At 37.5% G+C, this 26,512-nt stretch overlaps 1 long non-coding RNA gene across 4 annotated transcripts in view; it reads right to left on the reverse strand.

Moving 5' to 3' along the window:
* The window catches only part of LOC107698050 (uncharacterized), a 60,926-nt gene that overhangs the window by 28,756 nt on the left and 5,658 nt on the right, over nt 1-26,512 (reverse strand). The window contains exons 1-3 of one of the 4 annotated variants that reach the window (XR_001635301.1): nt 19,609-19,619; nt 18,082-18,086; nt 8,954-9,155 (exon numbers count right to left, since the gene is read on the reverse strand). This is a non-coding gene — a long non-coding RNA (uncharacterized LOC107698050). Of the gene's footprint in view, nt 1-2,232; nt 2,641-5,184; nt 5,342-8,953; nt 9,156-18,081; nt 18,087-19,608; nt 19,620-26,512 lie in introns of those variants that run through there. The other 3 variants (XR_001635300.1, XR_001635302.1, XR_001635299.1) reach the window with 3 other exon arrangements.

Here is a 26,512-nt window from a genome sequence, read left to right on the forward strand (position 1 = left end):
CTTATTTTTATTTTATTTCTTATTTCTTGAAACAATAACCAGATTTCTGTATTTATACACTACACTTCAACGGCTCAAGCTGGAAGTGAATTAGAAAATAGAGACAATCATCACAAATAGGTAGTTTAGACATCACTGAACAAAAGCAGCACAAAAGCTGACTACACTGACCATCTGAGATCTAAGGATTCGTGTTATTAGAATTCACTCCATGAAGACTGACAGAGGAGAGGATTTATTCAGCACAGCCTCCTTCAAACTAACAGCCTTATAATCATGCAATCTGATGAAATCCAATTGTTAAAAACAACTGGGCTGTTTTATAATAACTAAAACACACTGTGCCATTTTTGGTAGATCTGTTCTCAAAGAGCTGCGATTTAAAGTTGATCATTCTTCTGCAGAAGTTGACAATAAACGACAAGACGAAAGAAGTGAAACTGCAATACAAACAGGCTTAATGTCAGGGAAAAACACGTCGGATCATTTCTTTTTCTTTTTTTTTCTACTATGCACGAAAGCAGATCTTATTATGTTTCAACGGCGTCCTCTTGTGGTGATATTATTATAAGAAAAGCTCAACGACTGGTCCTTTAAAATATTTCCCACCACATTTACGCACGATTGTTTTTACATTTGTATAAAACAAAGATCATAAAGTGTTATAAATAGTTAGCATATACAAAATAAATTACAAAGAACAAACACAACATAAAATATAAAGCTACCGCTTAAAAATATATATATTTTTGAAGGATGGATACCTGAATAAATAAACAAATAGTCTCAATGTAATTTTAAACTTCTATTAAGCGCCTAACAACGTGTGAATTTGAACACGACTGCACTGCAGCATGCGCCATTCTAATGCAACTCTAAACTGCTCTCTCTATATCTGCATTTGAGTGCCTTAATCTGCTTATGGAGATGTGTAGAACAGCGGGGAATCTCTAACATCCCAGAGCGGCTCCTGCTTGGGCTAAATTGTTAATTGTCGCAGTTCTAAATAATAGTTAGCAGCTTGTGAAAAAAACAGTTTCTTAATATTAAACTAAAATAAAAAAAAATTGAATGATATCACTTGACTGGTCTTGACGACTGGTGTTTTAGAAATAAAGAATTGCCTGACAGATGAAAATCAACAACATAAATAAATACAAAATAATTGAAGATAAAAAGAAAACATAAGTAAAACAAACAAACATATAAATAAAATTAAGCGTAACATTTCCTATGAGAACCATTAGGCTATTTGATCGTTTTTCACATTTCTCCCAATAATACACATCTAAGCCAAAACATATGATCTACACGAATAAACGAAAATAACTACCAGGACTAACTACACGTTCGTCAATGTTTTCATGTTTGCGTTCAATATCTCACAACAAATCCAGTGCATGCTAACAAATATAGGCCTACACAGAAACGAACACAACAATTACATAAAACATTCTTTGAAAGTGAGAGTTAGAATTGTTCAAGCATTAAGTCCTAAAATTAGGAGATAGAAATTAGTAGGCATAAGAGGGGGAAAGCGAGAAAAAGAAACAGAAGGAGAGAGAGAGAGAGAGAGAGAGAGAGAGTTTTCTCCACTAGGGGCCGCGCTGACTACAGATCAAAATATGACAAATAACACTGCTTTATATATCTATCAACATGATAACGGTATCCAATTTATAGCTATAGGTGCTTAAAATATTTCAGAAACAACAGCGACCAAAATCAACAAACTGAAACATTAAAACAAAAACTGAAATTTTGCAATTCATCTTCACATAAAGTTTGACATGAAATGTTTCATTCTGACATGACTGATTATCAGTCATCTTTAGATTTAATTTAAGAATTTTCTTAAAAAAAAAAAATAATACCATGACACAATTTTGCAGATAACAAACACATTTTTGTGTGTTAATTGTACTTTATTATAGCCTAACATACATTTTAAATATTAAAAACAATTAAAAACACTTGAAAAACAAACGTTTCTTTCCCCACCCAAAGTTTTCCAAACAGCCGCGAACTGTCAACAAGTAGACGTCTACGGTACACGTATATATATCTAAAACAAAATAGCTTGAATAAAAAAATGCAGCTTCCTAAAAAAAAAAGCGCATACTAATATTTTAAAATAACAAACATGTAGCACGCTCTTTAAATCTCTAATTAATATCCTGTCCCAGCAGACAGACCCGCGCAGACGCCGAGCATCAGACCAGAGTTACTTACACTCAGTTTGACTGACACATCCAGAGCTCCGTCTGCCTCCCGGGCGGATCCTCACATGCGCGCCCAGCGAGCAGGCGCTCTTTCCGGCCGCGCTCTCCTCCGGCGGCCGCTCTCATGATCCATCAGCGTCCACTCGCTCCGTGTGCCCGCTCAGAGTGCTCGCTGCGCGGCCGCTTTCACCCGCCTCAGTCCCTCTACAGCTCCACACCATCTGAAAAGGGGCCGATTGAAAAAGAAGAACGCATCAAGAACAACAAAAGTCACTTATAGCAAGTCTACAAAAACCCCCACCAAACATAATGAGAAAGGAGAAAGCTTTATATTTTTTTTTCACTGGGTATTCAGAGATAATATGAAGCCATTGTTTCTGGCACAGATGGCTCTTTTTAATACAATAACACTGTGAGCTCCACCAACAATAAAAATCTAAAGCCTTCTCCTGAATAACAGTTTTTGTTCGCTCTTGTAAAGGGCCAACAAAAGCAGTCTTGAGGTAATGGGCTGGCTTTTTTCAAACGCAAAGAATGGCTATTTGATAAAGATTTTACTTCAGAAATTACACTGCCATGGCATGTATAGCCGGGGAGCATTCAGTGCATTCATAAATTTATCACAACAATGCGAACAACAACAGCAACAAGAAACCACTATATAAAATGCATTTGAATAAAGGTATTATAATAATAATAATTGTTATTATTCTTTTCGTAATATCTCTTCATAATCAATCAATGTGTTTAACATAAAAGTTATGTCATGATATAATCACAATAAAAAAAAAGGCAATGACAGTTGTAAAAACAATGACATAATTCGCCAGTTTGGACATTTTATGTATTTATTTAATCCTACTAGTAGAAAATCAACTGACTTGATTTGTACGTAGTGACAAATTTCACAACTGTGATCACACATTTTCTCCTATTTGTCAGAACAGTTTGCATGTATTTAAATGCATTGCTGAATTTGCAATTGATCTGTCTAATTAATAAGCTCTAAAATATCTAACAACAGAAGCTTCAATTAAAGAAGATGCTTTGAAGCAAGGATCCCGGTCTTATTCGGTGTCGGTTTCAGACTTTGGCTCTGGTTGGGTCAGCGCTCTTATGGGTTATAGGAAGACAAAAGGCCTCTGCGGGAAAAGTTGTTGGTTGGTGGCTGTGTGTTTGTCTACCTTTCTATAGGAATTATGGGCCGCCTCGTCCTCCCTATACCTCCGTACTGACAGTAATCCACTGCACCGACTGTGGAGGCTTTGTCTACTCATACAACACGGTTCAGTGTTAATCTCTACGGTGCTGCTACAAAAGAAAAGCAATAATGACTTCAATCAAAATACTACCCTGACTAATGAGCTTGCAAAGATGCAGGCAAATAGAACAGATCGTGTGTAGGCCGTAATAATAATAATAACCATAAAAAAAACAGTGATAGTCAAACATATTTGTTTATTACTGAATTTTCAAAAAGCAAATAATTTGACACTAAAAACATCCTTTATTATTGTTAATAGGATGAACAGATTTGCTGTTAGTATTATGTCTTGCTGCAGAATAACTGATCTTACAGCTCCAATCAAAGTCAGATGATGGGCTGATGCTTCAACAACCATTAAACGGTGCCAAAACAAACGGCGGAAATGACAGAACTGCAGTCAGATCGGCTGTAGTTCACTTCTGCGTTGCAATGCGTGGAATACTAATGCGTTTCAGATGGAGTCGGCCTGCATCGCTGATATATGAATGAATGGCCGTTCATTTCCATATGCATGAGAGTGTGTTCTGGCTGCTATTTTGTGCGCATTATGGTTACACAAGCCCGGCTTAATGGGAGGATGACACTTTAGACCCCTGTGCTCTTCCTTTTGGGCCCCGCTGAATCTGTAATCAAGGGGAAGCGTTTCAGGGTTCGAGACCTGTCAGTCACAGCCTGAGTGAACCTCTGTGTGAACTTGATCAAGGGCTGAATGAACAGAGCTCCAGTGGGACCAGACGACTAGACACTCCCCATGTGTTATTAATATACCATAATATCATTTATGTTATTAAACTAGCTCAGTGTTGTGACTATGTTACGTAAATTGCTTAATCTGAAAAAAAAAAAAACTGTAGTAGACTGCATTATTCCCATGTTCACATATGCATTGTTCATTGAGACATATATATATATATATATATATATATATATATATATATAAACTCGTACATGTATATATAAACTTGTACATGTTCTAGAGAGTTTGCATCATTTTCACCTAAATAGTTAATTAGCTGAAACTCATCGTGCTTAACTAAAGGCTTGTAATGTTTTGTGTGGGATGTTTTTACATTCATATGACATAAAATATATGTCATTCAGTGAGATTATGACTTCTCTGTGTGTGTGATCTACCTGCCACATAGACTAAACATCCTGAAAACAGTTTTAACAGCGGCAGGATCAAAGCCAACACAGCCACTTCCTTCAGTTAAAGGCACGAGCCAGGACCAAGTGATGAAAGCCTTTGCTATTCATACACGGTCAGGAGGAAAAGCAGGCGCAGTTATCTGCAGAGTTACATCACAGGCTACCAGTATAGAGAAACACTTTTGAGCCATAAGTTCTTCTTCATTTGATTATATCTATGTGCTCTAAGTGGGAAAAAATGTATAACACCTTTATTAAAAAAGATCTCAAAGGTCAGATTCACGACACGACTGCAAAGACATTTCCAGAGCAGTGAATAGCAGGTCTGTGTGTGCATATTAATTTTCTACGTATTCTGAGGTGTCGTAGGACCTCAAGGTCTTCTTGCTTTTGAAATGTTTAATTAAATGACTTTGCCTCATCATCAGGAACATGAAACGAAAGAGGGAAAACAGTTTGCCCAACCTCCAGAACAACACAAAAGACATTATTTGAAATCACCACCTACAGCAAATAAGGTGCAAAGAACATATGGCTTATATTTACCCATCTTGTCTCGCTCCAGTTGAATTCAATTAAAAGGCGTCTAGCTTGGAAATATAGAGTGCCGTGACACTAAGCTGACACACTCTGGTGCCTTAAAATACACTGGATTTACCAACCAATCCAATCCAGTATTGATTAGGTCACTGACACACAACCAAAAACTCCCTTGAGTGGCATCAACAACCCAGTGTCAGTAGCAGTTTGCGATATCTGAATAGCTGCTCATTGTCTTAACACAACAAAGGCAGCATCATCAAGGTGTGAACTACTAACCCAATGGAAACCAATGGAACTTGTTGTAATGATGCTACAATGTTCTGGACAGCTGCCAGGGCATTGCTATGTGGTTGCTAGGGTGATCTTGATGGTTGCTAGGGCATTTTCAGGGTCTTCTGGATGGTTGCTATTTGGTTATCAAAAGAGCATCATCAAGGCGTGAACAACTAACCCAATGGAAACCAATGGAACTTGTTGTAATGATGCTACAATGTTCTGGCCAGCTGCCAGGGCATTGCTATGTGGTTGCTAGGGCGATCTTGATGGTTGCTAGGGAATTTTCTGGGTCTTCTGGGTGGCTACTAGTTGGTTACATACTGGTCTAAATCAAAAGAGCCATATCAAGGTGTGAACTACTAACCCAATGGAAACCAAATGAACTTGTTGCATTGAAGCTTGGTTGTTCTGGATTCCCAGGACATGTCTTTGTGGTTGGTAGGGAATTCTTGATGATTGTTAGGACGTATTCAGGGTGTTCTGGATTTTTGCTAGTTGATTTCATACTGTTCTATGTCAAACAAGCCTACACTTAATCTCAGGTCCCTCTTTCAATGTCCACCAGATTTTTCTAAGTCAAGATGAGTATGTTTCCTCAATAAGCCACATAAATCAGGGTATCATTTACGTCTGTAACACAAATTGCAGGGCAAGTTACTAAGTAAAGTTTAATACTGAGAGTTGTTGAGAATCCCTAGCGCCAATAATTATGTCTGACTTAGCAGTAGTAAGAAATCCATTTCAAGTAAATAAAAAATTGCTCAAAACAAATTGGCGAACGCTTCTGAACGGGTCTCTATGAAACCATGTGCCTGTTAATCAAAATGCATAGACACAAACCCAAGAGACAGGTGCTATCAAAAAGCCAGATATGGGCTCTGTAGCGCAGAGGAATCGTATGGAAGCAGAGCTCCAGCAACCCTCATATAATGAAGAGATAGATAACAGAACACTTGCTCACTGTAACGGCAATAATAGATCCGTATAAATTGCATGGGGTTGCTGATGCATTGACACAGTGCTTACTAGACAGATACTCCAATAGCAGACATACCGATGGGTTTTGTTTACCGGCCAATTTGAATTCAAATAAAGCTTTGCTTTCGCTGACTGCACATCATTATCCATGAGACTATAATCCCACCAGCAAATCCTACAGCTTCCAGAGCCAGACCTTTTGTTTGGGATTACTGGAAGCTTAGCCTATAACAAAGAGAAATGAGGCATTTTCCTCATCCTCCGTAATTAAGTGTGAAGAGTTGTTTCAAATCCAGATGAGAAACTGGACACACCACAGGATGATACCTCTTAGACTTTGGTGACATGGGCGGCTGCAGGTGTCCCTCACATTTCTGCTTATGAGTGTCACAAGATATAGGCTTAGAAAACATACCCTAAACGCTAAACCCACCATCATGGTCTAGGACACCTTGGCTTCTCTTAGTCCTTGATTATGTCTTTTGTTCTCCTTGTTTCTTTGAACAGTACTATTTCTATTAAAGATTTTCAAATAGTGAATTTGATTCCAGAAAAAAGTTCAAGATTTTATTCTTCACTATTCAGCTAATAGCCTATTGATACCTAAGCAGTGTTGGGGGTAACGCATTACAAGTAAGGTGATTTACGTAATCAGATTACTTTTTGAAAGTAACTAGTAAAGTAATGCATTACTTTTTAATTTAGAAGGAAATATCTGAGTTACTTTTTGAAATAAGTTACTTTGTTTCCCATGACTTGACTGACAGCTCTCGTGTTGCCATGTTGAGAGAAATCGGGAGTAAGTGCAGAGGTGTTGTGTGCGCTGTGTGAACATGATGCTTACTGTAGTTCTAGACTAAATATGAACATGTATTTATTTACTCATCTCACCTGCACAAAAACAGATTCAAGGGTCGCTTAATACATTTGTTTTATAGCTATATAAAACAAAATCATAAAGTGTTATAAATTGTTAACATAGCCTATACAAAATTAATTCTAAAATGCAAACAGAAAATAAGATATAAGGCTATTGCTTATTTTAAATATTTAGACTTTTTTTTTTTTTCAAGGATGCATGTCTGCATAAATAGTCTCATCGTCATTTTAAAGTTCTATTAAGCGCCTAACAACGTGCGCATTTGAACACGATGGCACTGCAGCATGCGCCATTCTAATGCAACTCTAAACTGCTCTCTCTCTATCTGCATGTGAGTGTGCCTTAATCTGCTTATGGAGATGTGTAGAACAGCGGGGAATCTCTAACATCCCAGAGCGGCTCCTGTTTTGGCTGAATTGTTAATTGTCGCAGTTCTAAATAATAGTTAGCAGCTTGTGAAAAAAAAAACAAGTTTCTTAATATTAAACTCAAAATACATGTTTTGACTAGGACTGGTGTTTTAGAAATAACGAATTGCCTGACAACTGAAAATGAATAAACATAAAAAACTAATAAATGATGATAAATATAAATAATACGTAAAAACAAACATGTAGGCTAAGTAAAATTAATCGCAACATTATGAGAACCGTTATTTGAAACCGTACAAAAATCGTTTGCATGTTTTTTCCTCGAAATTTCTCCCTAATAATACATATCTAAATTAAAGCATATGATCTAAATGAATAAACGAAAATAACTACAAATGTTTCATTCGTTAGTGTTTTTATGTGTGCGTTCGATATCTCACAACAAATTCAGTGCATGCCAACAAATATACACAGACACGAACACAACAATTGCATAAAACATTCTTTGAAGTGAGAGTTAGAATTATTCAAGCATTAAGCCCTAAAATTAGGAGCTACAAATTAGTAGGCATTAGAGGGGGAAGAGCGAGAAACAGAAACAGGAGAGAGAGAGAGTTTTCTCCACTAGGGGCCGCGCTGACTGCAGATCAAAATATGACAAATAACACTGCTTAATATATCAGCTTGATAACGGTATCCAGTTTATATAGGTGCTTATAAAATATTTCAGAAACAACGGCGGGCAAAATCAACAAAATTAAACATTAAAACAAACAAAAAAAATTTATTTTGCAATTCATCAGTAGCTACATAACCAGTTTGACCTCATTTGAAACCTGACATGACAGTTTATCACAATCATCTTTAGAATTAATTTAAGTATTGACTAAAAAAATCCAATGTCTCAATTTTGCAGATAACAAGCACACATTTGTGTGTTAATTGTACTTTATTATAACTTACGTTTTAAAGATTAAAAGCAATTAAAAACACTTGAAAATCAAACGTTTGTTCCCTCCCCCCCAAAGTTTTCCAGACAGCCGCGAACTGTCAACAAGTAGACATCTACTGTACACGTATAATATATAAAACAAGCAAACAAAAATAGCTTGAATAAATAACGCAGCTTCCTAAAAATGCATATTAATCAACCACCAATATTTTAAAATAACAAACATGCAACTCGTTATTTAAATCTCTAATTAATATCCTGTCCCAGCAGACAGACACGCACAGACGCCGAGCATCACACACCAGAGTTACTTACATTTAAGAGTTACTTAGTTCCGTCTGCCTCCCGGGAGGATCCTCACATGCGCGCCCGGCGAACAGGCGCTCTTCCCGGCTGCGCTCTCCTCCGGCGGCCGCTCTCATGATCCATCAGCGTCCACTCGCTCCGTGTGCCCGCTCAGAGTGCTCGCTGCGCGGCCGCTTTCACCCGCCTCAGTCCCTCTACAGCTCCACACCATCTGAAAAGGGGCCGATTGAAAAAGAAGAACGCATCAAGAACAACAAAAGTCACTTATAGCAAGTCTACAAAAACCCCCACCAAACATAATGAGAAAGGAGAAAGCTTTATATTTTTTTTTCACTGGGTATTCAGAGATAATATGAAGCCATTGTTTCTGGCACAGATGGCTCTTTTTAATACAATAACACTGTGAGCTCCACCAACAATAAAAATCTAAAGCCTTCTCCTGAATAACAGTTTTTGTTCGCTCTTGTAAAGGGCCAACAAAAGCAGTCGTGAGGTAATGGGCTGGCTTTTTTCAAACGCAAAGAATGGCTATTTGATAAAGATTTTACTTCAGAAAATACACTGCCATGGCATGTATAGCCGGGGAGCATTCAGTGCTTCCATAAATGTATCACAACAACAGCAACAAGAAACCACTATATAAAATGCATTTGAATAAAGGTATTATAATAATAATAATTGTTATTATTCTTTTCGTAATATCTCTTCATAATCAATCAATGTGTTTAACATAAAAGTTATGTCATGATATAATCACAATAAAAAAAAAGGCAATGACAGTTGTAAAAACAATGACATAATTCGCCAGTTTGGACATTTTATGTATTTATTTAATCCTACTAGTAGAAAATCAACTGACTTGATTTGTACGTAGTGACAAATTTCACAACTGTGATCACACATTTTCTCCTATTTGTCAGAACAGTTTGCATGTATTTAAATGCATTGCTGAATTTGCAATTGATCTGTCTAATTAATAAGCTCTAAAATATCTAACAACAGAAGCTTCAATTAAAGAAGATGCTTTGAAGCAAGGATCCCGGTCTTATTCGGTGTCGGTTTCAGACTTTGGCTCTGGTTGGGTCAGCGCTCTTATGGGTTATAGGAAGACAAAAGGCCTCTGCGGGAAAAGTTGTTGGTTGGTGGCTGTGTGTTTGTCTACCTTTCTATAGGAATTATGGGCCGCCTCGTCCTCCCTATACCTCCGTACTGACAGTAATCCACTGCACCGACTGTGGAGGCTTTGTCTACTCATACAACACGGTTCAGTGTTAATATCTACGGTGCTGCTACAAAAGAAAAGCAATAATAACTTCAATCAAAATACTACCCTGACTAATGAGCTTGCAAAGGTGCAGGCAAATAGAACAGATCGTGTGTAGGCCGTAATAATAATAATAACCATAAAAAAAACAGTGATAGTCAAACATATTTGTTTATTACTGAATTTTCAAAAAGCAAATAATTTGACACTAAAAACATCCTTTATTATTGTTAATAGGATGAACAGATTTGCTGTTAGTATTATGTCTTGCTGCAGAATAACTGATCTTACAGCTCCAATCAAAGTCAGATGATGGGCTGATGCTTCAACAACCATTAAACGGTGCCAAAACAAACGGCGGAAATGACAGAACTGCAGTCAGATCGGCTGTAGTTCACTTCTGCGTTGCAATGCGTGGAATACTAATGCGTTTCAGATGGAGTCGGCCTGCATCGCTGATATATGAATGAATGGCCGTTCATTTCCATATGCATGAGAGTGTGTTCTGGCTGCTATTTTGTGCGCATTATGGTTACACAAGCCCGGCTTAATGGGAGGATGACACTTTAGACCCCTGTGCTCTTCCTTTTGGGCCCCGCTGAATCTGTAATCAAGGGGAAGCGTTTCAGGGTTCGAGACCTGTCAGTCACAGCCTGAGTGAACCTCTGTGTGAACTTGATCAAGGGCTGAATGAACAGAGCTCCAGTGGGACCAGACGACTAGACACTCCCCATGTGTTATTAATATACCATAATATCATTTATGTTATTAAACTAGCTCAGTGTTGTGACTATGTTACGTAAATTGCTTAATCTGAAAAAAAAAAAAACTGTAGTAGACTGCATTATTCCCATGTTCACATATGCATTGTTCATTGAGACATATATATATATATATATATATATATATATATATATATAAACTCGTACATGTATATATAAACTTGTACATGTTCTAGAGAGTTTGCATCATTTTCACCTAAATAGTTAATTAGCTGAAACTCATCGTGCTTAACTAAAGGCTTGTAATGTTTTGTGTGGGATGTTTTTACATTCATATGACATAAAATATATGTCATTCAGTGAGATTATGACTTCTCTGTGTGTGTGATCTACCTGCCACATAGACTAAACATCCTGAAAACAGTTTTAACAGCGGCAGGATCAAAGCCAACACAGCCACTTCCTTCAGTTAAAGGCACGAGCCAGGACCAAGTGATGAAAGCCTTTGCTATTCATACACGGTCAGGAGGAAAAGCAGGCGCAGTTATCTGCAGAGTTACATCACAGGCTACCAGTATAGAGAAACACTTTTGAGCCATAAGTTCTTCTTCATTTGATTATATCTATGTGCTCTAAGTGGGAAAAAATGTATAACACCTTTATTAAAAAAGATCTCAAAGGTCAGATTCACGACACGACTGCAAAGACATTTCCAGAGCAGTGAATAGCAGGTCTGTGTGTGCATATTAATTTTCTACGTATTCTGAGGTGTCGTAGGACCTCAAGGTCTTCTTGCTTTTGAAATGTTTAATTAAATGACTTTGCCTCATCATCAGGAACATGAAACGAAAGAGGGAAAACAGTTTGCCCAACCTCCAGAACAACACAAAAGACATTATTTGAAATCACCACCTACAGCAAATAAGGTGCAAAGAACATATGGCTTATATTTACCCATCTTGTCTCGCTCCAGTTGAATTCAATTAAAAGGCGTCTAGCTTGGAAATATAGAGTGCCGTGACACTAAGCTGACACACTCTGGTGCCTTAAAATACACTGGATTTACCAACCAATCCAATCCAGTATTGATTAGGTCACTGACACACAACCAAAAACTCCCTTGAGTGGCATCAACAACCCAGTGTCAGTAGCAGTTTGCGATATCTGAATAGCTGCTCATTGTCTTAACACAACAAAGGCAGCATCATCAAGGTGTGAACTACTAACCCAATGGAAACCAATGGAACTTGTTGTAATGATGCTACAATGTTCTGGACAGCTGCCAGGGCATTGCTATGTGGTTGCTAGGGTGATCTTGATGGTTGCTAGGGCATTTTCAGGGTCTTCTGGATGGTTGCTATTTGGTTATCAAAAGAGCATCATCAAGGCGTGAACAACTAACCCAATGGAAACCAATGGAACTTGTTGTAATGATGCTACAATGTTCTGGCCAGCTGCCAGGGCATTGCTATGTGGTTGCTAGGGCGATCTTGATGGTTGCTAGGGAATTTTCTGGGTCTTCTGGGTGGCTACTAGTTGGTTACATACTGGTCTAAATCAAAAGAGCCATATCAAGGTGTGAACTACTAACCCAATGGAAACCAAATGAACTTGTTGCATTGAAGCTTGGTTGTTCTGGATTCCCAGGACATGTCTTTGTGGTTGGTAGGGAATTCTTGATGATTGTTAGGACGTATTCAGGGTGTTCTGGATTTTTGCTAGTTGATTTCATACTGTTCTATGTCAAACAAGCCTACACTTAATCTCAGGTCCCTCTTTCAATGTCCACCAGATTTTTCTAAGTCAAGATGAGTATGTTTCCTCAATAAGCCACATAAATCAGGGTATCATTTACGTCTGTAACACAAATTGCAGGGCAAGTTACTAAGTAAAGTTTAATACTGAGAGTTGTTGAGAATCCCTAGCGCCAATAATTATGTCTGACTTAGCAGTAGTAAGAAATCCATTTCAAGTAAATAAAAAATTGCTCAAAACAAATTGGCGAACGCTTCTGAACGGGTCTCTATGAAACCATGTGCCTGTTAATCAAAATGCATAGACACAAACCCAAGAGACAGGTGCTATCAAAAAGCCAGATATGGGCTCTGTAGCGCAGAGGAATCGTATGGAAGCAGAGCTCCAGCAACCCTCATATAATGAAGAGATAGATAACAGAACACTTGCTCACTGTAACGGCAATAATAGATCCGTATAAATTGCATGGGGTTGCTGATGCATTGACACAGTGCTTACTAGACAGATACTCCAACAGCAGACATACCGATGGGTTTTGTTTACCGGCCAATTTGAATTCAAATAAAGCTTTGCTTTCGCTGACTGCACATCATTATCCGTGAGACTATAATCCCACCAGCAAATCCTACAGCTTCCAGAGCCAGACCTTTTGTTTGGGATTACTGGAAGCTTAGCCTATAACAAAGAGAAATGAGGCATTTCCCTCATCCTCCGTAATTAAGTGTGAAGAGTTGTTTCAAATCCAGATGAGAAACTGGACACACCACAGGATGATACCTCTTAGACTTTGGTGACATGGGCGGCTGCAGGTGTCCCTCACATTTCTGCTTATGAGTGTCACAAGATATAGGCTTAGAAAACATACCCTAAACGCTAAACCCACCATCATGGTCTAGGACACCTTGGCTTCTCTTAGTCCTTGATTATGTCTTTTGTTCTCCTTGTTTCTTTGAACAGTACTATTTCTATTAAAGATTTTCAAATAGTGAATTTGATTCCAGAAAAAAATATTAAGATTTCATTCTTCACTATTCAGCTAATGGTATACTGATAGCTAAGCATTTGGCTTCTTGGGTTCTTGAGTTGCTCAAGGTGCTTGAGTTCCTGTATTGTTGTTTGAAGATTTAAAATGCTCTTGCTGCAAATGATGGGTTGTTCAGATTTAGAGTATTGCCTTTCGGATTCATAAATGCACCATACATGTTTTTTTTTTTTTCAAATTCACTCCCTGACATTAGATGGCGCTTAATGAAAAACAGAAATACACATCGAATCCTATTTGATCTGCAATTCCTCTCCATAACAACTCCCTCTTATTGAGATTTTTGCAGTCGCTGTCGTGTTTGTCATAAAGCCCTTTGTGTTCAGACACCAATGAGACCAGCAGCTCTACATTAATCTTGCCTCGATGCATCTTCTTGGTCTACTTACTTCCTCTTCGTCATTAAGTATCAATGTGTGCTCTGAAAGACCATTTTGTGCTTGAGCGCCACCAAGTCGTGTTTTACTGTAACTTCAGCAGCTCCAGGCACGTGAACAAAAGCGCCAATCTCATTGGTCGGCCAATTTTTAACGTGCCGTGTCAAACCAAAAAAGCAAAACCGAGGCGTTTTTAAGAAAATGACGCTTTCACGCCTTGCGTTTTGCGCGCCGGTGTGCACACTCACATTGGCGCCCTTTGTTTAGTCACGAGGCGTTAAACGTCGGCGATAATCGCGCGCGATATTCATCCCGGTGTGAACAAGCCTTAAAACTGCATTCTCCAACAAACTTCCCTTCAGACTGACACTGTTAATTGGAGAGTTTCCACACAGCATAATGGACTGAGGAAGCATGTGACTCAGTCAATCTCTGGCCTCGTTGAAGTGTTTGAATGGGCCGCTTGTTCCCAGTAGAGGAAACGCACAGTGTTCCAGCACTGGCAGGTTGTGCGGAGATATCTGTATGGACACTGGCTCTGGACCACCATCTGAGATGAGCAGAGACTGGGTTTGATGGCTGTCCAGTGCACCGGATCAATCCAGCTATCTTGTGGACTTTTTCTCAAGCGAAGGGAAATCCAGCAAAAATAAATACCAGGCTTTTGTGAATGGAGGAAGATCAATGTGGTGTCACACCCCTTCCAGATCACAGATAAAAAGAGACAATGGCCAGTTTTTGGAGATGCTATTAGGCTGTTCTAAATTACACTGAAAACACATTTTTGTTGGGGTGGTTAGATGAGACGACATCATCATTCGAACAATTTTCAGACTTTCAGTCAACTGTATATATGACAAGTATTTGACATATATTTGTATGAAAAAAGAATAGAGCACTTGTAGGAGAAAAAAAAATCACAAATGATATTTTAGAGTTTCAGAAAAGATCTCAACAGTATCTCAAACTGTGCTCTGATTTATCAAGTTTGAAACAAAACACCAGATATTTTAATAAAGACGTTGTTTCCCCATGAATGTTACATCAACAATTTTCTTATTTAAATTTTTTTACATCTGAGACAAAGTTAAAACCTCATGAGCTATAAATAGCAACCAATTAGAAATAAAAAGTTCCTTGGCAAATATTTGCCAAACCTGAGCATACTTTGAGATATTATAAAGACATCTTCTGAAAGAAAGGAGATACATGTCATATTACTGGGAAAAATCAGGAGATTTAAGAGCAAAAGTCTAAGTTTGTAGTCCTTTACAGTAATCCCATTGCTCTCTTGGAGAAACAATTGAGATGTCCAACAGTAATTGTATTTTTTTTTTCTTTCCTATGGGTCTTCTCTCTGTAGTTTTAATTTATTCCTAAGGAATTTGGGGGAAAAACATCTGAGACACTAAGAGTCTTGTGAGCAATCAAAGAGCAACCTCTGAGCAATAAATGCTCCACTGGGGAGGTGTGTATTTAGTGACAGATACTAAGCTCACATGAAGGCTGTAATTATTATCATAAAATAAAATGACTTCAAAGCTTCACCTGTTTTTAAGACACATTCAAGATATAGTTCCTAAAACTCCAAATAGTCTTCCTTAATGAACTCAAGCTCCTAATTGGATTTTTAAAAGTTTCATACAGAAAAAAAAAAAAACACAATTAACTCCGAGCATCGAGTCAGGCTTGAGCGCCTCCCGCGAGTAACATTCACTCATGTACACACACTTCAAGACAGAACTGCAGGGAGGTCTCGTGCTCAGACGGCCCGGCCGTGACTCCACGCGCATTTCTCCATCCTGCGCTTTTCTTTCCCCCTTGTTTATACTGTAGTTGTAGAATTTCACAACTAGCCCATAAATGCCACCGGCTCACGGGAAGATAAATCACAAGCGTTTGCCTGTGTGTGAAAAGCAAAGAAAACGTGAGTTATGGAGGCGTAGGAACGTCCATTCCGCTGTGGGAAATGGCCTACGTTACGACACTCTCCTTTAAATGCCATCATAAAGCACACACGCACGTTTACACTCGCTGACAAGTGCACGCAACAGTTTGCGGCATCTGTGTGTGTGTGTAAGCTGTTCCATCACCTCCCACTGTTAACATCTGCTCCGTTTAACGCTGCCATGTAACTCTGCCACTCTGCTAATAGAATCAAATGAATCACGCTGCCAGCTCTTATCATGTTACATGCTCTGCTCATGCGCTGATAGATGGCATTAATACAGCTCCCGCGGAGAGGAGAGCGCTGACATGAAGAGTTTACTCAGTTTTAGTACAAAAAAAAGATTGTTTCAAGACAAAATCAAAGGTAATTTTTGGACAAATGATGATGTTACTTACCATTTCTTTATTGATGTAATTTTAACATACCCTGCTTCGGTCATATAGACAATTTTATTGCTTAAAAATCAAGACATTTTACTTAAGTATCACCTTTTTCTCAAATGTTTCTCCTGACATTCCATTCTCCTGAAATTAAAATAGACACAAATGTGACAATTCTTAACATACAGCACAAATATTGAGACAAATATTGAGAAATATTCGGACAGTATAGTCTTCGCAACGTGACATACAATTCCTTAAGAAAAATCACAAATGAGATCTTAAAATTAGTCTTTTCTAGAGTTTCAGAAAAGATTGCAGCGATGTCTCACCTTGTGCTCCGACACCAAAGTCTGCAATCAAAATGGAAATATCGACAAGATGAGTGCAAACATTTCTTACTAAATTCTACCAAATCCAAATTGTTAATCCAGTCCATATTATAAAGTTATAGCTAAAAAAGAATGGTTCCAAAAGGGGGCTTTCAGAGCAATGCAATGGAAAGAACCATTTCGGGTTCTCCAAAAATATTTCATTGATTTTTTATATCAGTTTGAAGAACATTTTAATAATCTAAAAAAACCTTTTTCCAACATAAAGAACATTTTGTGAAATTGAAAGGTTTCATGAATGTTAAAGATTCTTCATGGAATCATAGCCGGCTATAAAGAGCCTTTATTTTTAATAAAGTGTAGAAGAACCATTTTGGGTTCCTCAAAGAACCTTTCACTGAACAGGTCTTAAAATAAGCCTTTTTTTCCCCTCAGTGCAAAGAATCCACTGTAAATCCAATAGTTCTTCCATTTTTCCACTATAAAGAACATTTGTGCTATGGAAAGATTCCATGGATCTTAAAGGTTCTTCATGGAAGCATCAATGCCAGTAAATAAACTTTTAAGGTAGTACGACTTTCTAAACATACATCTCTAGTTTTAGACATATAAATCTGACACAAATACACTTAAAGGGTTAGTTCACCCAAAAATAAAAAATTCTGTCATTAATTACTCACCATCATGTTATTCCAAACCCGTAAAACCTTCGTTCATCTTCGGAACACAAATTAAGATATTTTTGATGGAATCCGAGAGCTCTCTGACTCTCCCATAGACAGCAAGGGTACTACCACGATCAACATCCAGAAACGTAGCAAGGAGATCGGTAAAATAATCCATGTGACATCAGGGGTTCAACCGTAATTTTACGAAGCTACGAGAATATTTTTTGTGCGCAAAAGAAAAAAAAGACTTTATTCAACAATTCGTCTCCACTGACCAAATATCCACTGGACGCAAACAGCTTATGCTATTCTGTGTCAGCTGCGCCCCGCGGATACGTTTTCTACGTTGTTTGTACTTTGATTTGAACAAAAACAACGTAGCCGTGTGACGCAGCTGACACAGAACGACATACGCTGTTTGCGTTCAGTGGATATTCTCCAAAATGGTGCTACAGGGTGATGCGGAGGAGAGGAATTGTTGAATAAAGTCGTTATTTTTTAATTTTTTAAAGTATATTATTTTTTTTCTTTTGCGCATAAAAAGTATTCTCGTAGCTTCGTATAATTGCGGTTGAACCCCTGATGTCACATGGATTATTTTACCGATCTCCTTGCTACGTTTCTGGACGTTGATCGTGGTAATTACCTTGACTGTATATGGAGGGTCAGAGAGCTCTCAGAATGCATCAAAAATATCTTAATTTGTGTTCCGAAGATGAACGAAGGTCTTACAGGTTTGGAACGACATGAGGGTGAGTAATTTTTGGGTGAACTAACCCTTTAAATCTACTTAAATGATACACAACTGAGAACTCCATCAAGACTTCTGAGAAAGTCATCTTCTGAGCAATAAAATGTCCTGGTTGACATCTTTAACAAGAGTGCCGTTTTAGACATCGTCAAGCTCTCTTTTGAATCTCAAGTGAGAATACTAGGGTCTTTTTTCTCAGGAAAATATCTAAACGTCTCCATTTTATCTCTGTTTAATCTCATTGTGGCCTCTGAGAAGTAATGGTGATATTAAAAATACTTTCAAACCAAATGTGAGACATTTTCTACACAGCGTAAAGAAACGTTATTTTTATATCATTGCAGCCAAGCCATGACTCTCAAATCTGTTTTGGCAGCTCCTTCAACAACAGAACTATTTGTCTTGCCAAAACTCAGTCACCAAAGAGCTGTTGTTGTCCTCTAGATGAAGAGATCTCAAGAACGAGATGGTCCATCAGCAGGAACAATGACAGCTGCCTGCATCTGACCCAGTATTGATGCAGCGGCATTTGGATCCCATCCTAACACACATCCAAGACACGAGGAGTGCACGACCACCCCAGTCCTGCATTGATGTTTGTGCAAAATCAATAAAAATGATCTCGGGAGTCCATACGCCATTTGGCAGCTCCATTTTGTGATGTCTTCTTAAAGAATATAGGAGACATACTGTACAATGGGCCAGTCAAGCGCATGTAATCTGTCAAGCTAATCTGCTGCTGTCTTACATTGATTTTTTCCCCCCTTTCTTTTCGGACTCCTTAGCCTCTGGTCATCTTCTTAAAGAATATAGGAGACATACTGTACAATGGGCCAGTCAAGCGCATGTAATCTGTCAAGCTAATCTGCTGCTGTCTTACATTGATTTTTTCCCCCCTTTCTTTTCGGACTCCTTAGCCTCTGGTCATTACAGCACAAAAACTTACTTAATCATACAGTGTGTTAATGTACAGGTCACAATAACGTCCATTTTCTTGCCCTCTGGTAATTTCTTGGCTTTCTTCGCCTTTGCTCAAGAATCTTTTCATGGGTCAGCATCCCTCTGCAGCTAATGTTGGGAAGATGCTCAGGACGGCCCAGTTTGGAACAAGAATTCTTGAGCGCATAGAAACATCTCAATGTTTACGCTAATATTTGTTGTCTATTTAATATTGGAATAAAAATACACATATTTTGATTATATTCTGGGTGGAATTTCTGTGAGTGAACACATAAATGAAGATTTCTGAATTACACCAAACCAATGGGCCAGCTTATTTTTGCACGAATCATTGTAAATCCATTCTTACATTAACTGCCGCATTAAATTTAATGTAACAATTTACGTAAGAATGGTTTGTGAAGGAAATTAATTTCATGAATGAGGACAATGATGTAACCTTCTGAAGATCTAAGTAAGTACATTTTAGTGTTGATGCTACGTAAAAATAGATAATAAAAAAATGGATAGCTCTGACTCTAAATTCAGATAGGCATGAATCTATTTAAAGCTGTTTCAAAATGATTATCACAAAAAAATTTTCGACTCGTACCTCATTTTCTTTAAATAAGCAAATATCTAGGTTACACTGTAAAAACTTCATTAAAATTCCATTAGACAAGATTTTAAAAAGTGAGTTGAAATGACTTTGATTACACTTAAAAATTGAAGGCAGCAACTAAACTTAAATTTTAAGTTGAAGTAGGTGGGTTTATTTGTATCTATGTATGTATGCATTGATTTTTTACAGGTTCTAAGGCGCCACTTACAATGGAAGTGAATGGGGCAGATTAAAATGTTAACATTATAATTTGAGCCTTTACATTATTATTTTTCCCTGTTAAAATCCATGTATTATTAGAGCTGTAAAGCTGTTAAATCATCAGATTTACAGTAATTTTGTCATGGCAACATGATGAATTGATATAAAATTGGGGTCACAGTTTAGGGACCAACTCTCACGATTAACTAACTATTAACTATTATGTTTTTTTTGCCTCAATAAACTCCTAATTTGCTGCTTATAGATAATTAGTAAGGTAGTTGTTAAATTTAGGTATGGGGTTTAGGATTAAGAGATCTAAAATATGGTTATGCAGAATAAGACATTAATATTTGCTTTATTCGTACTAATTATCAGCCAATATGCTAGTAATACACATGCTAACAAGCAACTAGTTAATAGTGAGAATTGGTTCTTAAACAAAGGTGTTACCAAAATTGTATACAATTGTACACAGAAATCATATTAACATGCATATTGCTTATATATTGCATCTACCCTATAACAGTGAGTATTTTAATGTCTACGACTGACTTCATTCACTTCTATTGTAAGTACCTCTGATGTATTAAAAAGGGTTTTATTAAAAAAGAGCCTTGTGTTGTGGCTAAAAACACCCTTTACCTGTCTTGGCTTAGCGCTTACTGTGTAGCGACATTGAGCACCAGTGCATTAAATGCATCTCTTAAGAGACCTTAAACCCGGGTGCAAAACACAGCTTTACGCTTCTCCCGGCGTACTCTAGCGTGCCGTTTCCATAACGGCACAAACAGATGGGGAATTGTTACTATCTGGCATCTTTTTAAATAATCTAGGTATATCCATTGCACTTGGATGTTGCCGCTTTTGAATCTGTGTTTGTCCTGTTTGCCAAACCTATCATTTACACCAGGGCTCTTAAAGGACGAAAAGCCCCACTCTTACGGCATACGTGTCACCCTCTCTCTTTAAGGCTTTACCCCTTGTGCGCTTATCTGCTCCAGTCAAATGTATTTCTTATCGAGAGGGGGGAAAAAAGTCAGTGAAGCTGCCTGACAATACGGCGTTATCAAATTTCCTCAGCCCAGTCGGCGTGTCTTTCAGTCAGTCAGATGGTCTCGGGTTTGATTGATGGATGGGCTTCGTGACAAATAAACCCTGGATCAACAGCTTTGCACCTCTCCTCTCATCGGAGACCCGCGCGAAACATTCCTCCGTAACAAAGACGGGATTACGGATGCATTAGCCCGCCATCGACCACGGGCCTTCTAGTGCTGTCAATACTTTGCACATAATAACCTGAAGCCACGATAAGGAAACAAAAGGAGGGGAGATAGGAGCGAAAAATAAATCAATGGCCGAGTGGGGGAAAGTTTTTTCAAAGACACACATGCGCCGTCAGAGCGGGGGGACGAATTTTCCACCGCCGCTGCCGGATAATGGCCTCTGACACGAGGACAATGAGCCCTGAGGGTCCATCGGCGGTCAGTCGAGCGGCCACGATGGGCTCCGATAAGGGCCGGGATGAGCGTCCGCTCGCGCCGCATTCAATTACGCCATTAATCTCTGCATTAGGAGCCCCCGACTTGAGTGACTTTTATGCCCGGGTTTTGATGCGTCTCCAGATTTATCCTTTCATATGGATTAAATGATGCAGTGTACAACTCACTCCAAATCTTTCGCACGTATTCAGAAAGTCGTGACAGCCGCGGTCTCCCCACGTGTAATGGCACTTCAAAGTGCTTCTCAAATCGGCAAAGGCTTCAGCAAATGACTGACTGGCTGGTTGAGAGGGGCCCGAGGTAATTGTTTCACCGATCCTAATTAATTAATTTCCTCCACCCTGTTTGCTCCGGCGTTCACACGGTTAGGGGCCGCCTCGGCAGGTAATAATAAATAAATAACTGAAGGCAGGCTCTGGAAAATTAATGAGAAAAGAGAAGAGAGGCCCTGCATGTTCTGTCTGCTGAGGACCGGCGCACAAAGACACAATAAACCGCCGAACAAACAGTTCCTTGAAAAAAATCGTCCAGAAACAGTGAGCAAATTCAATTACAGAAGTAATTAGAAGATATCGGGCGAGACTGCCTTTTGGGACTGTGCCAGGAAACATGAATTAATAAGACAGAATAGGAGGAGGCTGTTGTAGTAATTAAGAGGCAATCACCTATGTCAATGAATACCTAAAAACAGGATGGAAAACTATTAATTCAGTGATCAAAAATATTTGGAAGATGATTAATACAGCAAATTCATTTTAAAAGACTAATTTCTGGAAAGATAGCAAGACAATTGTACATAATGTGCTCTTTCGGGCATTTATATTGCTAATTAAATCTCGATCATTTGCTGAGGCATTTTCGAATCTGTAAAACAGCACAGACAGCATTTGCCAAAAATTGCCACACGCGCAGAAGGGGACAAGGAAATGCATTAGGTGAAGACATTCCTTTAGTTTCATAAAAACAATAGTGTTTGCCTTTTGAAATAAAATAATTAACTAATTCAAATAATTATACGCTGATAAAAAAACGTGTGCAAAAGCAAAAGTAATTAAAAGAAAAACAAAAATAAATAAATTGAATTAAAATGTATGTATATATATATATTAATGTTTAACTTGAATAACTCAAACTAAAACTGAAATAAAAATTTAAATAATATATAGATATTACACAGATATTATGACAAAAACACAAAAGAAAGCCACAAACAAACAAATAAATAAATAAATTGGGGGAAACACACACTCAACAGTACTTCAGTGATACTAATATAACACTGGTTCCAAAAAAGGGGTTTTGCAGTGATGCCACAGAAGTACTGTTTTTCTTTCAGTGAAAGAACTATTTTTTTTCTTAGTTTGAAGAACATTTTAAACATCTAAAGAAACTTCTGAAAATTGAAAGGTTCCATGGATTTGAAAGGTTCTTCATGGAACCATCAAAGCCAATAAAGAACATTTATTTTCAAGAGTGAACAATAAAAGAAACAGAAGCATGAAACAAATCCCAGAAAAGAGGCCATGCAGAATAATATTTTAGTTTAAGCCCTGCATTAAAAATGAATGCGTTTCAAAACATGATCAAAAACTAATACGACTCCAAGCCAGATGGTCTAATTTCAAGAGGAGATATTAAAGAAAATGCAATTTAGTCGTTAGTATTCAAATTCCTCCATCTAAAGGACAAAATAGATGCTAAATATGAGGGCTGCTTTAATTTTACCTTAAAGATCTTTGGGAGGGATCAGTCATTCTTTCAGTAAAATGGCAGATTTCCCCACGCGACATTAACATATTCATATGTGTTAGCGGTTGAAGCCATTTTTGCAGATACGAGAGGCAAATTTCACTTAATATTATCAGAAGCCAGAATCTGACGGCATAAAAGACCAATTGCCTGAGGGGAAGGGATAACACTAATATGCTTTCAAATTTCAGCACAGTATTTACACCGCGAGGTATATCATTTACTGCGGCGCGCTGGATGGACACGAAGGGCCGTGCGGTTTAGCGACTTCAATTATCGCTTAAATAGACTTAATATTGAAGATCAAAACCATGAGCGTCGACTTGACTGAAGTCCAGAAGAGGCCTAAAGCTCGGCCAGTCAGCAAAACAAACGGCCTTAGCCACGCGATTAGTGTCGAACGCCCTCGTATCAGCAGCGATCAAACGCTCGCTCCATTTCCGCCCGGCGATACGAGACAAGTTTATGTGCGCTGTGTCAGATCCTTAAATGATTTATCCTGATTCAAGCCTTCGCTGAGATGCCTAATTTTCTATTCAAAGCTATTGGAGGGCCGTTCGGATAAATGAGAGTGATTAAAACCAAGATTGCAACAACATAAGTTGTCGCTCAAGAACATTCGAGGGACATCTGGTGACACAGAGACCTGAGACAGTTAACAGTTTCCCTCTTCACAGCCTGGCATCCAGTTGGCACGCGGCGCTTTGGTTGAATGCCAGCGAGGCTGCCATCTGTGTCCTTTAACCCTAAAGATGACAGATGTGGAGGCAGAGAGTGATTTGAGATTCAGCTCCGTAAACAAGAAGTGCTGCGACTCGCGAGCGTTTCCTGTCATTCACAACCAGCCTAAATGAGCTCCATCAATTAGAAAAGTGCTCAAATTAAATCCCTTTTCTCTTCAATACACAAGAAATTGTGGTGAAATTGAAACTTGAGGGTAACAAATGATGAGCGACCTTTGATTGGAATTTCACAGGAAACTACAATATACAGATTCACTCACTTTCACACACGTTTATTTATATTTAACATGAACTATATTGTTATTTTTTAGAATAATATTTAATAAAGCCACTATTGCTGGTGCTTATACTAACACTAATTCGTCAAATATGAGTTTCTGTATGTGGACAGTATAACAGGTAAAGACATCCTGTAAACTTCAGCCAGTAAACACCAACCTAGATCACCCTAGCAACCACATGGCCACACCTTAGCAACACACTAAAACACTCAGAACACCTTAGCAACTGCACAGCAAAGCACTGGCAACAAAACCCTAGGACTGTGATGGAGTTTTGATTGAGCGAACAACACTCGCAATTTCTTCAGAAAATCATATATATATATATATAAAATTTACTTTGATCATTTATAATAATTAGTATAATATTAATACTCTGAATCATTACTGTTGTTAATAAAATATGTAATATATATGTATAATAATAATATTATTATTAATAATAATAATAATAATAAATAATTACTATAATGATAATACTAACAACAACTACCACCACCATCATCATCATTATCATTATATTTTGTTGTTGTTATTATCAAAAATAATAACTATTATAATAACAGTTATTAAAATTATTAAATATTTAAACATAAATAACAACAATAATAATACTATTATTATTCTCATTAAGATGTCACAAGTTTAAGAATTATAATACAATATCAATAACAATAATAAAGATTCTAATAAGTTATTAAGATTATTATTTATAAAAAATATCAATAATAATAACAACAACAATTATAAAGATAATAATTATTAAGACGTCACAAGTGTAAGAATTAGTTTAGTACAGCTAATCTTTTATTATTATTATTATTATTATTATTATAAGATGTCACAAGTGTAATTATTCATATTATTGTCACAACTGTAAGGATGAGTTTAGTACAGCTAATCTAGATTATTTTGCAAATGAAATCTCAACAAACACTGAGGTTATGTGTTTTCATAAAACATTGTCAACGAGTGTATCAAATCAAACAACACGTTTATTACACAATCTGGTGATTAATCACTGCTGTATTTGTGTCCAAACCGAGTCAAAGAGAGTTTTCTTCTGAGTCCTGCACTGATAGTCCCTCCAGAGTCCATGAACGTGGCTGAGCTCTACCGGCCCTGACCACCTCGGCACAAAGCACGAGAAGCCCTTTGCTTCTGATTACAGTCTCATCTGCGCTTCGCTGGCACCTCAAAGCCCTGCCAGGTAAAATTGCAGTCTCCCCCTTGGCCCCCCTTTTGTAACATCAAGCTCTGTATCTGCACCTCTCGCTGGCTCATTCTTTACCCAAATGACAGTGTTTTTGGCCCAGTAATGGCTCTCATTTTCTCAGCACCCAGCGGTAGCCTCACTTTACATCAGGCTGGATCACAACAGCAGGTCTTCCTCTCAGTCGAGCACTAAAGAGCCCCCTACAAACAAATACATCATCTACATCATCATCTCGCCCTCTACACAAATCCCAGCATAGACACAGACTCAACGGCTAGACTGACAACACTGCCACTCGTGTGCTACCTAGACACATGGGAAAAGAAACACTACCAAAACAAAGTCTGTCACGTTTGATCTTTTATGAAAATACATACATAAATAATACAATTAATTCACTGCTTCACAATTTCAAACACAAAAAAAAAGTTTAGCATTATTGGTACATTTTTAAAGTGAATAATCTGTTTACTAGAAAATAAATAATGAAACTCTTCGCACCAGGGTATATATTGCATACTGTTACTGATATAATAATAATAATAATAATAATAATAATAATAATAATAATAATAATAATAATAATAATAATAATAATAATAATAATAATAATAATAATAATAATAATAATAATAATAATAATAATAATAATAATAATAATAATAATAATAATAATAATAATAATAATAATAATAATAATAATAATAATAATAATAATAATAATAATATACTAGTAATAATATGCTATAATATCCAGACCAGGTGGATTCTTAAACCTTTTTGTTATTTTCTTTTTCTTTTTAAGTTTTGAGTGACAATTTGTGGAAATTTACGGTATACTGTATAAAGCAGACATTTGAAATTTATTTCACTAACTTAGCTAATTCATCTTTCAGTCTTTCAATGTCAAGTTGAAAATCTAGAGCCCAGCACTCTTTTGTTTTTGGAGTACGATGCTCTCAGATGAGAAATGTATAATGATTGTTTAAAATCAAAACTCAAACTTTAAACTAGCGTTTATTACATTGTAATTACATATGTAGTACTGTGTAATAACTAATGAATAACGTATT

The sequence above is a fragment of the Sinocyclocheilus anshuiensis genome, unplaced genomic scaffold (assembly GCF_001515605.1).
Source record: "Sinocyclocheilus anshuiensis isolate Anshui unplaced genomic scaffold, SAMN03320099.WGS_v1.1 scaffold1501, whole genome shotgun sequence".
Taxonomy (NCBI): domain Eukaryota; kingdom Metazoa; phylum Chordata; class Actinopteri; order Cypriniformes; family Cyprinidae; genus Sinocyclocheilus; species Sinocyclocheilus anshuiensis.